Source organism: Varanus komodoensis, unplaced genomic scaffold, assembly GCF_004798865.1.
Source record: "Varanus komodoensis strain SLA01 unplaced genomic scaffold, ASM479886v1 scaffold4, whole genome shotgun sequence".
In the NCBI taxonomy this organism is placed as follows: Eukaryota; Metazoa; Chordata; class Lepidosauria; order Squamata; family Varanidae; genus Varanus; species Varanus komodoensis.
In genome coordinates this window covers 24,149,890-24,166,382 of record NW_025335941.1, presented here as the reverse complement: position 1 = coordinate 24,166,382, position 16,493 = coordinate 24,149,890, and the positions used below count along the sequence as shown (strand labels likewise).

General features: G+C 37.4%; 1 long non-coding RNA gene across 1 annotated transcript; it reads left to right on the top strand.

The window, feature by feature from the left end:
- Window positions 1-628: 628 nt before the first annotated feature.
- LOC123029433 lies at window positions 629-3,668 on the top strand. The gene is made up of 3 exons (XR_006415919.1): window positions 629-788; window positions 1,786-1,840; window positions 3,503-3,668. It is a non-coding gene; the product is annotated as an uncharacterized LOC123029433 (long non-coding RNA).
- Window positions 3,669-16,493: the final 12,825 nt, after the last annotated feature.

Below are 16,493 nucleotides of genomic sequence, written 5' to 3'. Positions count from 1 at the left end.
TACTGTGGAACACAGAGATATTAGAAAAAATTGGAAAGCTATCTTTCCCAAATCAATTTTAGAGGTCAGAGTTCAGAAAGTAACATAGTGAAATGATTCAACTGCCTGCAAACTAGTGCATATCACAACTCATCAGGTACTTTGAGGCCAGCCAATATAACTCTGTTTTTTAATTAGCTTGAAAGATGCTTCGCTAAAGGTGAGATGAGAGTCCTTTGAGGGCACTGATGGAGGAAGCAATGCATTTCTGCTCTGCTCAGCATTTGCTTTCATTCTTCATCTCCCCCTGTCACCCCGAGTTCTCTTCTCATTTCCTTCCAGTATAAGGTACAGAATGCTGATGAGAGCAGTAAGTACAAGTTCTAACAATCAAACATAACCCATTTATATAAGCATTTGAGTGAACTGGTTGGCCTTCCAAATAAATAACATGGCAGCTTCCGGGCTATATGTAGAAGCTAATATAATGAAGCCACGGGGAGTGTAAGCACCTTCCTCCAAAGGCTACCATTTGGAGACCATTGCGTATTTATTTCTAATCCACAGTGGCCACCCTCTTCCTGGAAAATGTCACACAGATAGTTGAAGCACTTTGCCTACATATGTTCAATTCCTTTGTGATGAATGGATTTCTGTTCTCTCATAGGTTGACACTGAAACTGCCAGACTTCATCTACACATGGTCACAGTGCTACCTAATGGCTTGATGTTTTCATCTGGTCTCAATGTGCATGATTAAGATGTGGGAAATCATAGATAGTAGTTGCCTGGATTCCTAAAAACATAAGGTAAAAACCTAAGGCTTGATCCAGCACCAGTGGAGGTGCAATCCCTATATGTACAGAATTCATGTAACTCACATGCGTTATTCACTTAGGAACCAGTATATATGAAAGCAAAATACAGGCAGTATACCAGGGCATTATGGCACTTCCCAAGTGTGTACTTTCAATGTTCCCACCCATCTTGTATTCTCTGCATCATGTACTCTACCATGAAATAACTCCATGCATTGAGAGCACAGGATGAGGATACTGGTATTATTAATTCAACAGTTCCAGTTGTAAGTTAGTGGTAGATCTACTAAGCATCACTTAAACCCTGTTTTCCTAATATATATAAAAGGAATGATTGTGTCTCACAGGACTGTTCTAATGTTAAGGAAAAATGTTAAAGAACTTTGATAGTAAGATTTTTCAGAAATGCATGTTTGTTCTTGTTATATTTATACTCTGTCTTTTAAAAAATGCTTGAGTCATTATCCTGAGTAAACATGCATAGAATTGCATCTTTATCCAGAAATTCTATATGTCTTTACCTAGGAACAAACACAGTGGAACTTGCTTCTGAGCATGTGTGTGTGCATGCTCTGTTAATAAACTCCAGAGGTAGCCATGCTAATCAGTTGCACCAAAATCTAACAGTCTTGTGGAAATTTAAGTGTTACACATTTGTTCTGGCATAAGACTTTACCAGTTACACGGTCCACTACATCAGATACATGGAGTATTAAAGGACTTTTAAATCTATATACAGTATATACCACAAGTTGCAGGATTGTAAACAGTGAGGTCAGGAGGATACTTTCCTTCATTTCCATTGTGAAATAGTTTCTGTATTTAATTTCCTTCTATCCTCACCTTTTGCAATCCTAGATTGCAATTACAAACCAAATAATGTTTTCATCTAGAAGATGAGAGGTAGAATGGGAGGCACATTGGCTCAGTGGAATAGCACATGTGTTGAATGAAGACTGTCCTACTATTCAATCTATGGCATCTCTAGGTAGAACAGGACACGGGATCTGAAGCCCTGGAGAACCATTCCAACAGAGACGAAGGTGAGTGGCCTCACTCCATTTGGGCAGACAGTTATGGTCCTATGAGTGGGATATATAGAAACGTAGAAACAGAGCAAGTCATAAGGGCCCTCCTGGCCCATCTAGTCTGACCCCCAGCTCCAGCCAGCTCCGCTCACGACTTGCCCACCATGTGCATGTCTAGCCTATCTTTGAACACTCTCACTGATGGGGCCTCAACCACCTCCCGTGAAAGCCCAAAAGTATGAAAATTGATACAATTTTTGCAAAATTTGAATATTATGAGTTGGAGTTTGGCTTTAGACTCCAAGATGCATTTCCAAATGGGGTACTGGATGCATATAAGTGAGTGTGCACAATACAGAGCACAGATGACCATTGTGCATGCTAGGGGGACAGTACAAGGAAATTAGTTTTTCTCATGTACTTTATTCCATTAATGTTTTATCTTTACTTCAGGAACCCAATATTTCCCCATTTCTGTACTCAAAACAATGCCGTGAGGTAGGTTAGGCTGAGTGGTAGCGGATGGCCTAGTTTATCCAGTGAAAAATGGGAAACATTTCCTTGTCTTCTTAGGCAACAAGTTGCTGTATAGAAGAAAATTTTTATGTTTCAAACACTTGCTCTGCCTTCTGGTGCAGATTTTGCGACTGCAAAATTGAGTATAAATAGGCAGTTTTTCAGTATTTGGATGGAACATATAACTTCCTGTAAATAAAGGAAGAGGCAAAGCTTTGAAACTATGCAATAAAGTTAAGCAGAGACTTAAGTGCTCCGCTACTCAAGACACCTTGAGAAAGTCAAAAGAACCTCATTTTCTTACCTCCTGAACCAAAACTGCTATAATAGCCTTTCTGTGTATTCTCTTCCCATCTTCTGTGAGCATCTTGACTATTACTATTATTATTACCACTGTATTTGTTGTACTGTGAAGAAATAACACTTTAATCACAGGGGAGCCCTTACTGGATCTTTGCTTATGTGAGAGGTTTTCATGGTATCACATTTCTGAAGAAAAGTGGACTCTGGTGGCTATAAAATGAAAATTAAAACATTTTGTCCATTTGGAAAGCAGATATGAATAAATCATGACCATAATAATATTTTATTGTGTTCTTTCTAAACATGTAATTTTATATTGCCAGATCCATTATAGACATCTGTTATTATAGGGCACATGTCTCTTCACATCTTAGAAGTTCCCTTTAAGTACCATCAAGCTGCTGAATCCCATTACCTCTTCGATATCTCAAGTCAGTGCAGTTTTCTTATGAAAAAGATTTGTTTATTTATTTTCTATGTTGAAAATTATAGTGCTTTCTGTATTTCACCCTCTAAAGGGCCCATAATTTATGGTCCTCTCTCTCTCTCTCTCTCTCTCTCTCTCTCTCTCTCTATATATATATATATATATATATCATAAGGCATCACTGCAGTCCTAATAAAACAATAATTGCCAATTAATCAAAAATAAAATAAATGGCAACTGCCTGAAATAATTTATAGGGTTTTCAGAACAGAATTTGGGATGAGGGGATTACCCTGCAGAGAGGGTTGCTCATCAACAAAACTGCAGGTGTCATACATTTTCTAATAAGTTCATACTGCTGACATTGTCATTATTGGAATTTAACACTGAAGAGCTCTGATTGATACCAGATGTTCCTTGCAATTATACAGCTGAATGCACAGCATTCTGAAGCCAAAGACCAGTTTAATAATAGACATGAAATAAATGGAAACTTGGGGAGAAGAAAGGCACAGATCAGAAACAAGGTGAGATTGAAAGCTTTTGAAATATCCATCAATTCATATTCAAATGATCTGTTTTATGAGGACTGTTTCAAATAGGCTTTCATAAATGCCATACTTCAGAACCTCAAAGGTGCCTCAGTAGAAACAGCAAATTGTTTTCACATGGCAAAGCCTGCCAATTTTTTTTTTTTTAATTGAAAAGGTGTTATATATAAACTCCAGGTTAGTAACCCAATCCATATGCATAGCCACACCAGCAAATAAGATATGTGTCAATCTACAAAACTCAGACCCTCCAAAGTTCACCAAATTCTATCTCAAAACATGTTTTAACTTGTGTTCATATCAAATTGTAAGCTTTTTCTTTTTCTCCACATGAAAATTCATGCGTACATTGTGTGTATTTTTCCAACTGAACCTATCAATTGTGTGCATCTTAGAATTCTATGCAGTTTCTCCCATTGATTAAAACATATTTGTGCATGTTTTCAAAAGGATGTATACTACAGAGTGCATAATTTTTGGTTTGCAAATTATAGTACATTCTTGGAAATGCAGAGACTGCAGATTGTGTTAAAGTCTGTGTTCAGTCCAGGATAAGAAAACTGGTAGGCTGTCGATTTAAAAAAATGAGCTGAAACAAATTTCTCCTGAGTAAATAGGTGCTTTCTTTTCTGTAGCTGGATGTGTAAGCATGTCGCTTGCAGTTATTATCACAAACGCCCTATTTTTGTTTGTTTTGTGTGTGCACATGCCTGCGAGTGCACAGATGTGTGTTTTATATCTGCTTGACAGAGATGCATGTTTTTCATATTCAAGTGAAGAACTTCCCACTTCTCTCCCAGCATTTCTGCATTTGTTTGATCATTTGTTTTGCACATGCATATTTCTAATGAGAGATGGGGCTGGAAATGATTTTGAGCACACTGTATGCCACAGGGCAAGAGACAGGATGAGGAAAGTTAGAAGAAGTGATAGTAACATTTCTGTGGTGATCTGGTCCAAAAAGGGAGACATAACCAGAAAGAGCACTGGAGACTGCAGAAACAGAGAGGATCATTGACTGCTCACTGTGGCCCGTGATACTTTCACACTTTTTTAAAAGTATAAATATATAAATCCCCATCCTCAGCTATCTTATCTATAAAGTTAGTTCAGGCAAGCTTCAGTTCTAAATACTCAGAACTTTTTTCTTAGTCCATCTTAATTCTAGTGCAAATAGTCACTGTTTGGCAGAAAACATCAGCCCAACACTAAATATATTTATTTATTAAATCTATCTGGTTATGAATTATCTAATTAAAATAATGGTAAATAAACATATTGATAAATTAAGAAATAAACACCCCCACCACTTAGAACCAACTTTGAAAACAAATTATCTTAAAAGTCAAAAGCTTGCCTGAAAACATTTTCTGGTTGCCAGTGGACCATTGCCCTTAATGCTTGCAAATCAAGGTTCAGCCTTTCTTGTATTCTTCTAGATTCAGATTCATTTGTAATATTAAATATAGTAAGTTGTTGTTGTTGTTGTTGTTGTTGTTAGGTGCCATCAAGCCATCTCTGATTTATGGCAACCCTAACAATGAAAGCCCTCCAAAATGCCCTATGACTCTCTGTTCAGTTCTTGTAAAATTATTGAGTCAATCTATCTCATATTTGGTCTTTCTCTTCTTCTTTTGCCTTCCTCTTTTTTTCCCCTAGCATTATTGTCTTCTCCGGGGAGATCTGCCTTCTTATGATATCCCCAAATTATGACAGTCTCAGCTTTGTCATTTTTCTTGTAGCAAAAGCCCTGACTTGATTTGATCTAGGACCCATTTGTTGTCTTTCTGTCAGCACAGGGTATTCACACAGCTCTCCTCCACCACTATATTTTGAAGGCATCAATTTTCTTCCTGTCAACTTTCTTTGCTGTCCACTTTCGCCTCCATACATTGTGATCTGGAATGCAACAGTGTGGATGATCTTGGTCTTGGTCTCCAGTAAAACAACTTTATACTTGATGTTTTCTAGTTTCTTCACTGCTGTTCTTCCAGATCTTGGTATCCTTTGAATTCTTGGCTGCAATCTCCATTTGAATTGATGATTGTGCTGAAGTATGTAAAATCTTTCACAATTTCAATGTCATCATTGTTAACAGTTTTGTAAGTTTTCGGTAGCCATAAGCATTGTTTTCTTATTATTCAACTGCAGTCCTATGTTTGCACTTTCTTCCTACACCATGAAAAACTCATGTATTTCGGCTCTCAGCAAAACTTTGTGGTTGTGAAATGAAAAGTATCAAAAGGTAGCACGAGACAGTCTTGGAAGAAAAACACATGTGACGGGGTCAGTCTTAATCTCATAAAGAAATAGGAAGCAGAAGGTATCGGTAAAGTAGCAGGTTAGAAGTCTTATGCAGATAAGCCGTTATTTAAAACTAACTTTTATTTTCTGATTTTTTTCTCTCTCAGTTCATCTGACCTTCTGTTGAACAGCATCATATCCATGCTTCTAGACCAATCTTCTCAACCTCTACATTCCGGTGAAACTATTTCTAATTAAAACTGACAAGTGCACACACACGAACATGCACACACAGAGAAAGTAAAAGGGTGAGATTTAACCCTGCAATATCCTAAAGCCAAACAAAACACAATAATGGAGGACAGTTCTGCTCCTTCACAGCCATGCTAAAAACAAAATGTTGGATCAATCAGTTTCCATTCAGGTATTTTGGATTACAACTCTCATAATTTTTATCATGATAGCTAGGAATGGTAAGACTTGCAGTCCAATACAGAATCAGGGCAACTATATTCTCAAAGGGTTGAAGGTTTTTGTTGCTTTAATGGTGTGCTGGAGTCACTGAAATTGTGCCAGGAGAAACCCTTATGCATAGTCAATAGCTTCTACCCCTGCAACAGGTTTTCTAGAGGTTCCTCCACCATGTACACTGAAAGGGTAGAAAGTGGGGGTAAAGTATTTTCTTGACATTTGATATGTCTACTTTGAAGAAGATATGGGGAATACAATACCCTGATTTTCCTATTACACTATCAGGCTATAGCCATATCCTCTTTTTCCTGTGCAAGTTCACCTAAAACTCTAGAGGCACTATGGAAGATAACAAACAAAACATATAAAATGCATAAGCCTGGTTTGCTCTCAGACCTATTCCTATAAAACAGAAATCAGAACACTATAAATATTAGTCTTAAGCTACAAATACAAAAGCATTATAAAGTGTTTCTCATAAAGAATACAAACAAAACTATATTTCTGTTACAGCTTCAGATAGACAAGCATTCTGAACTATCATTGCAGTGTGGTATCTGGAAGTGATTCAAAGCAGAAGTGATGGTGAGTGGTATAAAAATACTAGTGCACTATGTACATTACTGATGGTTGTGTTTAGAAGGGTGGAAGTGGTAAATGTTGCGTTACTTTTAAAGATGACAATTCAATGTGAGCTTCTTTTTAGAATTAAGGCCAATGTTTTTAAATAAACAGAATATTATTTCAACCTATCTTTTGAGGTCAACATGTATGCTGTTTTAATGATGATCTTATTTAAAACTCTATTTTATGATTTTGGAGTATAGTTAGATGCCAGAATTTTCCTGAAAGAACTAAGAATGCCACTTTTCTTTGTAAACAATGTCTTCGTTTCTCCAAGAGGCATCATCCCTTCCTTAGTAATTCATCTTGCACTAGCAACTATCTTGTTCCCTTAGGCAAGTCCTGCTGTAGAAGTTCTGGGCACTTCATACTCTTCTGATCTTGCTGCTAGTTCCTGCAACAGAGCTTTTTATTAATATTTATGGCTTGTCCACAGAAGACACCTTTTTAAGAGGAAATGGTTGTGATAAGTAATCATTATTCATCTGTGCAATGATTCACACCCTTGGCCTTGAAGATTTAAGTAAAGAACAGAGGAGTAACTGGCACAAGCAATAGGAGTTTCCCAGAGTGCATTGTCTGAAATGTTACAGGCATTCCCATTTACAAATGAAATTTAAAAATGCTAATATGTTCATTATGCACTATAGTTCATTACATTTATAGAGTTATACAGATCATTGTTGTATATGAATACTACAGACAGGATGTACTAAATCTTATACATGAATACACTCAAGCATGCACAAATACACTATGCACAGTAATTAGATAAAGTTAAATGGTGCTTGAGTTAATGATGAAACTTTGAATTATTTCCTAAACATACTTGTATTATTTTTCTCAAGGAGTATTCCATCCACACAGCTGCAAAACTCATGTTCCCAGCATGAGAACACTCAAGAACTGTCTCATCCAGAGAAAGTGCGAGCTCAGCAGCCTTGTGAGCAACCTGTCCTTAGTTTCCATGATTCCAAATGAGGTTGTTTTCACTATCCCACTTGCCACCACAGGGCTGTTCAAGAATTATCTTGCACTGTGAGGAACTCAGAGAAGAGGACAGTAGAACCCCAGGGAATGAGAACCCTCATGTACTTAGTGTTCCACTTGAGACTTCTCCCAACTGCCAGCACCAGACTACCAGGAAACATCTTGCTCTGAAGAAAAGAGAGAAATCTTGTGCACTCGCTCTCTCTCTCTCTCTCTCTCTCTCTCTCTCTCTCTCTCTCTCTCTCTCACGTGCACATACCATAAACCCCTGGAGCTTGTGTAACTGTTTATCATATACATTTTGATACTTATGAGGCAAACCTATGTATGTTTAGACAGGAAAAGTTCCAGAACTCCCAGCATGATCCAGTCAACATAAATTGTTTGTGCGTGTGCATGCACGCACTTGTACATTCATATATGTAGAGTGCTTTGCAGAAACACTCACCCTCCTTTTACTTTTCCACATTTTTGTATTGTATTGTAGCCTGCATTTAAAATGGCTTTAAATGCATTTTGCATGTTGCTACATGCTTTTGTAAGGATGGCTAAATAGGGTGCCAGTAGTACACTCTATCTGCTTTTAGTTTCATCACAGAATTGAGAGTCAAGCACTACTTTTCTATAGCAAAACCTCTAGGTGGCACTGTGCTGTATCATAAAGGGTATTGGAATGATTAAACAAATAGGAAAAGGAGGGTTGCTTTCACAAATAATATTTGTTGGGAATGAGAAGGATAGTTGCTCTTGGTGTGCATTCCTGGGGCATGCTGATCTGAACTTAAAGGGGGAGGAGCATAGGGAGGGAAATGGGAGAGTTCACAACATTATCTAAAGAACGTGCCAAGAATCATGAGGAGTCAATGATGACTGCATAATGAATACTTCAATGTGTACTACTGCACTCAACCTCCCGTCACACCTGGCCCTGTTATTGTGCATTTATTTATATATTTGTGCATTTATTTATATATTTATGTATTATATGTTTAATCTGACCAACAAAAAACCTTCTTTGGATGCATACCAAACACTTAAAGGATAATTCATGTGCTTGAAAGAATATAACTCATTGCAAAATGGAAAGCTGCACAGGAATACATATATATAAAAGTATAAGAAGAAGCATAAAATCTTTTTTAAAATGAAGTTTCTAAAGTACCTGAGAGAAAAGAAAGATATTTGTATGGTGCCAAAATGATCAAGTGAGTCTTCTTGGGGAGGACATTTCATAAATGGTGGCTCAACTGAGAAGTTCATCAGTCTTGTGGCTATCTGCCTAAGACCATTCAGTGGGGCCATCCAGCGAAGGGACCATTCATGGATTCCCCTTTAATTTATTCTGTTAATTGAAGGAAAGACTGAGGGATCTTATATCTTATTGTACTCCTGGAATAGGTTGAATTGACATGACTTTCATGCTCTGGTCAGGATTCAGACACTGCCGCTCCTCTTAGCACCAAGCTGAATACAACATGCAGAGGTTCACATGTCATGACAGGGAATACTCTATGGTTTCAATTGTGCTTTTTTGGGCGGGATGGGGGTTTCTGGATGTATCTGACAGACTAAGTGGCTTCTAGGCTAGCATGGTTTCCACACTCCTTAGTGCTTCTACTATTGGTATGTATCCCATCAGCTACTGCACCTGAAATTAAATTCCATGCTAGATGGCTGCAGTTGCTCTTTCCAGGGGGCTCTGTGGTGGTTCCATACAGGACTGTGGAAACCACAGTCAACTTGGCAAGCCATGGTGGTACAGATACAGCCATAGAGCAAACCCTTGCTTCTTACAGTGGTTTCTAAATATAAAATTTACCATGGTGGGGGAAAAAACCCTTCAACACAAGAGAGCATCAGTGGTAAAAATCCACATGGCCTTCAGTGTTGTCTGAACCCAAGCCCTGACATTTTATATGCTTCAAAAATGGAAACTCTTTCAATGATTATATAAAGGTAGGGTGCAATGAAGATGAGCAAAGTTTACCCGTTGTGCACGGGCTGGCAAAGTTTTATTTTTTTCCACAGCATGGGACAATAGGGAGAGTCACTCAGTTACCTAGGCAACACAAGTTAATTTCCCTGCTTTCAGATATTTTGCTGTCAACTGGGAAGATGTCCCCAATGTCCCCTTGGAATCTAGGCATTCCTTACTCTCTTTTATCACAGAACTGTGATTTGCCACAGGAAACCTGAAGGTGAACAATTCTAGTCAAGAGAAGTTCACTTTGTTAAAATAATCCTACTTGTGTTAAAAGTAGCTAAATATTGATTTGAAAACAAAGAAGCAAACAAAACTTTTTATTTTCTACCCCAAGCGGTGAGAATGGAGTTTGTGTCCTGGGGCTTCAGAGTAGGAAAATAAAACAAGCTATAAGATACAAATCTTCTATGTGATTAGTACTCTGCAATCTTTGGTCAATTTCTCAGCAGCAACCAATAATATAAATGTAGCTGATGGAGGCCATGTTGTAGGACTTACATTTAAGTTATTTTAAAAGACTGCAAAGTGCATTTAAGCCAATGAAACATTTCTGTGCCTTGTTGACTAATTTCTAACTCAAGATGGTCTATCAAGTCATTTTCAGGAGTTTTCATGACTTTGTCTAAGGGCACACTTGTATATATTCCAGAGAGAGAGAGAGAGGGAGGGAGATAGAGACTCTTAGACAGGGCTATCTTAATGCATGGTCCTGATGGGCACTTGCCCATGGGCCCCATACTAATCTGTGTACGATAACCCTTGGAAAATTGGAAAACTTCCAAAATTAACAGTAGTTGTAGTTGTCATAGGGCCCCAGTACACTGCTTTGCCCAGGGCCCATAATGCTCTTAAGACGGCCCTGCTCTTAGATGAGCATTGTTCCACAAGAAAAAAGGCCTAACTAGTCCAATCTCTGGTTCTCACAGTGGCCAACAGGCATCCATTGTAAGCATTTGAATAGGACAGGAAGGAACAGCCCTTCCCTGTTATCGTCCTGCATCAGTTGATATTGATAGAAATACTTCCTCTGCTACTGGAGTTGGTATATAGCCATCACCATAACTGGTAGGCACTGAACTTTGTAAACTTTTAAAGGCTTCTAAGTTGATGGCCATCATTGCATGATGTACTAATTGAAGAAGTACTTCCAGTTGACATGGCCTAGCTTCAATGAATAATACTGGGATATCGTTTTACAAGAGGAAGAGAACCTATACTCTTTCTGTATCCCAGACCTAATATTGCATGCTTCTCTTATTCTCTCTGAACAAGCTTTTCTTTCCAACCCAAGGATTGTACCCATTTCTTGTAAGAGAATTGCTTCACATCCCTTTCTCCGTCTCATCTTGTTGATTGTCCCTTCTGTACCTTTTCTTGTAATACAATATCCTTTTTAGATGTATCAACCAAAATGATACAGAAGGTTATATAAGGTTTAGTTATATAAAGCTAAATGTATACTAGAAGTTTTATTTTTTGTCCCTTTCCTAAAGAGTCATAACATGGAGTTTTCCCTTTTCACAGTTGCTGTACACTGGATCAGTATTTTCTTTGTGCTCTCCACCACAACTCTGAGATTCCTTTCCTGGTCAGTTGCCACCAGTTCAGAAACAATCAGTTTATATGGGAAGTTAGGAACTTCCTGTCCCTTGAAAAAACATTGCTTTCCACTTACTTTGAACCACGTTTGTCATTCCAATGACCTTTCACCTAACTTAGAATGATCCTTTTGTGGCTCATTGCAATTCCTTTTTGTTTTTACCACATTGAATAATTTGTCAAATGCTCAAGGTAACATAGAACCACCATGTTTAATAGCTATTGATAGCCTTATCCTCTAGGAAGTTATCAAATCCCCTTTTAAACTTTTCCAAGGTGGTTGTCGTCACTCCATTGTCTGGTAGCAAGTTTCAAAGTTTAACTACATGCAGTGTAAAAAAAGTACTTACTTTTATCAGTCTTGAATCTTTCACCATTCAGCTGCACAGGATGACCCTGGGTTCTACCTAGAATTGTGAAGCAGTGACAAATAAATTCATGTTAAGCATCATTTGTATACCTTTAGAAAAACACTGATAATTTCAAAATTGAATTCATAATTAATAGCTTTGCACCCACTACAGTTTAATTGTTATTTATTTATATTTATTTATCAACTAGCAAAAGTAGAGTAAGACTGAATGGGAAAATGCCTGTTATATAAAGCTTCAGGTGAGGGATGTGTGACAGATACCATAGTTAATGCCCCTGGATTCTGGTTCATTAGCCCTGCACTGATGCTGACTTACTATTGTGTGAGTGGAGCCTCCTGGCATACTCTTTCTTTGAAACAGGCTATATTGCTATAAGAAATGCTAAGAAATTTGTGCATATCACATGATTTGTGTAAAGAGGAAGCTAAAAACTACACAGATCTAGTATGATTTATGTAAATGTGTTAGAACTATATCATTTATGGCTTCATTTACGGCTTCCAATTTGTGCCATCTGCATGGGTTTTGCTAATTTTGTTAGCATTTTAAAAATGCACAAATTGCAATCTGTCTTATAGTCATACGTCCATAGAAAAAAACTGACTTGGTCCACTTTTAATTCCTGGGCAGAAGTTGGAAATGGGCAGGAAATCCATCATGCTCAGATGGACTACATTTCTGAGTATCAGATCATTCCTGCTTCAGGAGCACAGTTCTAGAAGACTCTGTTACAAAGACTTTGGCCTAAGCCTCATCATAGGAATAGCTGCAATCACAAAGTACTTCTTAAAATGAGACCTGCAAACTAAGATAATTATTTGAAAGGTAATGTCAATAATTGTAATGTTCATTTTTGTCCAAGTTTTTCCATTTATACAAACACATTTTAAAAACTTTTTTTCTTCTTCAGATGATGTTTTATATTTTCAAAATGCTTTTGAAAAATTGTTCATGATTTGTTTTGAGAAGAAAATTGGAAGCAGTTTAATTATGGCTTCCCATTTTTACTTTGACTAATAAGATAAGTTCAGTATCAGACTCAAGAATACAGATATTACTTGCTTTGCACAATACAGATTCATGCTGTATTGGGATAACTTTGAAAACTTAGATAAAGAGGCCGTTTCTGGAGAACAAAGATACTACGAGGTGAAATCAATCTAGCTGCTGCTAGAAAGCAAGCTGTAACATACCATTTAGAGACTTTATTTCCAAAGAAAGCAATTGATTTATAGTTGGTTTATTGGATGCTAAGAACTTGGAGAAAATATTTCATACTGGAATTTGAACCTCATTTTAGGTAACAAAATATTCCTAGAACCATACAATACAGTGAATCTCACAGTAGGAGTATTTCCTTTCAAGTTACTTTGCAGAATCCTGGTTGGATTTGCCTATTCCATCACTTTCATAACATTTAATAAACTGTTCTTCAAGTGTCAAGTTAGTTTGTCTGGAAACTAATCAGCTCTTTGCAGGTAAACAAAACTGAATTAATAATGTAAGCATCTGGAGGATCAGATAGTGGATGACACATCTTGTAGAATTAATTTGTCTAATAAACTCTTCCCTAACCCAGCACCTTTCAGATGTTTGGGACTACAACTATCATCATACTTGCCTAGCTGGGTTGTGCTGATAGAGAGGAACAACTGTATTTGTAGGAAGTAATTTTAGAATTAAGTCCTTCATATTATTACAGATGAATTTAAGGCATTCTGTCTTTTTGATATACTTATTGTATGCTATGCATTTAATTGACAGTATTCAGATACTGTGATTTAAGAAGCCATTTTGGTGCTGGAAGGCATAGCCAGAAATGCTGTTAGGATCTTTCTTAAGGTTTAGAGCTGTCACAGAGGATTAAGAGACATAGAATATGCCTTCCTGCATTAATTGAATTTGAATTGCCCTTTGAATTAGCCAGTCAAATGTTTGGAAGGGGAAATGGCCCAGTCCTGAAGTATCTATTCACAAAATGGCTAGAAAGACCTGAAAACCCTAAATAATACCCTGTCTTTTGCTATTGACTTCCATGGCTCTATATAATCAGCTAGATGTATACCTTTTTGAGTTTTCTGTTAATTCCCTACTACTAAAGCAAGTCATCATTTTGCACCCTTTCTAGCCTTTGTTCAAAACCTGAAAATTGCTTTGGAGGTTGGCCAATTGTCATTCTTTTTTGCTTGGGCATCCTTTATCCTGATGCCTTTCAGTCAGGGAAGCATCAGATTCCATTTGTGAGGGTAAAATGTTTATGCAAGGGGTGTTATGTGTTGTGTGGCAATTTGCACAAATGGGATTTTTAAAACATATCTTCAGTTTATTGTACAAATGGAAGCCTGTATTATTGCTATTAAAGTTTTAAATTGTGTATATTTGGGCATATTTTAATCAGTGCCTGTCTGCTATGCAGTTCCATTATAAATATCCTTGTCAGCCACATCTACTTGGTTTTTCTCAGTGGAGTCATATATTGTACTTGTAAAATAACATGTCAACATTGTCCTCCACTTCAACACTTCAAAGAACTGTGAAATTAAAAAGACCAAGAAAACAAAACTTTAATTCACACCTAAAAGTCATCAGCCAACATTATTTGGGAGAGAGTTCCAGAACTGGGATGGCATACCCAAAAAGGGCCCTGTCCTACATCCCAGTCAACTGTACTTCTAGAACGACTGAGAAAATCCTCCAATTGCAAGGGTGATGTAATGGATTTGCACCAATGGATTTGCACAGTTGGGACTTCTGATGCTTTTTCACTCTTAAGTTGTCCAGAACCAAAAGCCTGAATAACTTTCTGAAGCTGAGTTGCTGATGTCATGGTTCTTGGGGCACAATCCAATTAAAAAAGCCTTCTGCAATACTGGTATGGATCTGTGGATAATGTTCTACAGCAAGACAAATTGAGCAGTCTTTCCATGCTTCTTCTGAACCCTTGGGAGTGGTTACATGTCTGCTGCTTGTGCTTCCTCTGGAATAGAAGGTACTGAAGTGCCTTGAGGAGTCAGTGGTGGCTTATTACCTATTCCTGTGCTGAAGGCTTTTAAGCCAGAGAGTAATGTGTGAGTTTTGTAATTTGGAATTTCCTGTCTTCCAGAAAGTACACATTCACACTGAATTATTATGCAAGTCTTGCAGAAGAGTGGAGCAAATTGTGCAAACCTGAAAACAAATAACCTGCTAGAAAGAAAACACCAAAAGAACAATTTCTTTGCAGGCTTAGATAGAAAGAATCTGCATAGAGAGAAATCTTTTTACCTATACAGTGAAAAAAGAGTATATAACCATAAGCAGTTTTGGATAAAACATTCTTCATGGCAATCCATTTCCAAGGCTAATGTAGTAACTGTGCATGGAAAGCTATTGGGGCTTCTTAAGGCAACACAGATGTGATGGATAACCAGTAAAGCAATGCAATGCATCTTCTCTGGCTGAAAGAAAAAAGGAATGGTGGGATATGCATTTAAGTGTTCAAGCAAATTCTCAAATAAAGTCATACCATTCGTAAGACTTTGCAAATAGTGACAGGATTGTTTTCTAGAATGAAGCACCAACAGCATTTTGGATTTGCCATAAGCCTTGCTGGTGCTGTCATCTGCCTCCAGGGATGAAAACATATATTTTAATCATAGACTTTTACTCCAATAAACAATAGAATTTGACATCTGCTTAGGATGACTCAGGAATGATAGAAAATTAAACTATCAGCAGCTATGTAAAATGTGCTTTCAAATCTGCATAAGATTTATGCTGTTTCTAGTTCCATAAATAAATATATACTTCAGTATGTTGTGTGAAGGTTTTAATGGTGCTCAGTTAGTTGCACTGATTTTTTTTTTAAATAGGGTGATAATTGGCCTATTAATAACTGTGAGAAAAGGCTTCACAGTTGTCATATCCTATTGTAGTTGCAGGTGCAGGTGAATAGTCAAGATTTTAAACAGAAAACTGGAGCACAAGTCAGCTGTTTTGTTGTTGAAGGACTCTAACTGGGCCTTTAAAAGAGTGAACATTCAAAAGGAGCACTTCAAGCTGTGACTTGAGACTACAGTCACACAAAAAAGAGCAGCAACAGTTTATGAATTAGAGCTAGCCAAAAGGTAGAAAAAGTTAGGTAAATTATCTGGTAGTCATCAAGCCTGTCTATGCCAGCTTTCAGCTTGCACATATAAAGTTTTACAATGGGTGGGAAACAGAATGCAATACAACCTGCGCCCTAAATATCTCCACTTGTCCAGTTCCTCTGTAGATAATTGTGTACCAATTGTGTAAAGTCTGACAAGGCAAATCCTAGCACTTCAGAAGTACCCACATGCCTGCAACACATTGCTCTTTGTAAGGCACCATATCAGGGAAGCTAATTGCAATTCTATAAACACTATACTGGGAGTAAGTCCCATTGAACTCTATGGGATTCACTTTTGAGTAGACATGTAGTTAAGTCTCCTTTTGAGCAGGCATGTATTAAACACTGTGCACACTTATGTGAGAATAAATCCCAATGAATACAGTAGAATTTATTCATTTTTAAATGAATATAGACCTTATCTGATAGGCTCTACACTATGCTGGTCTAATC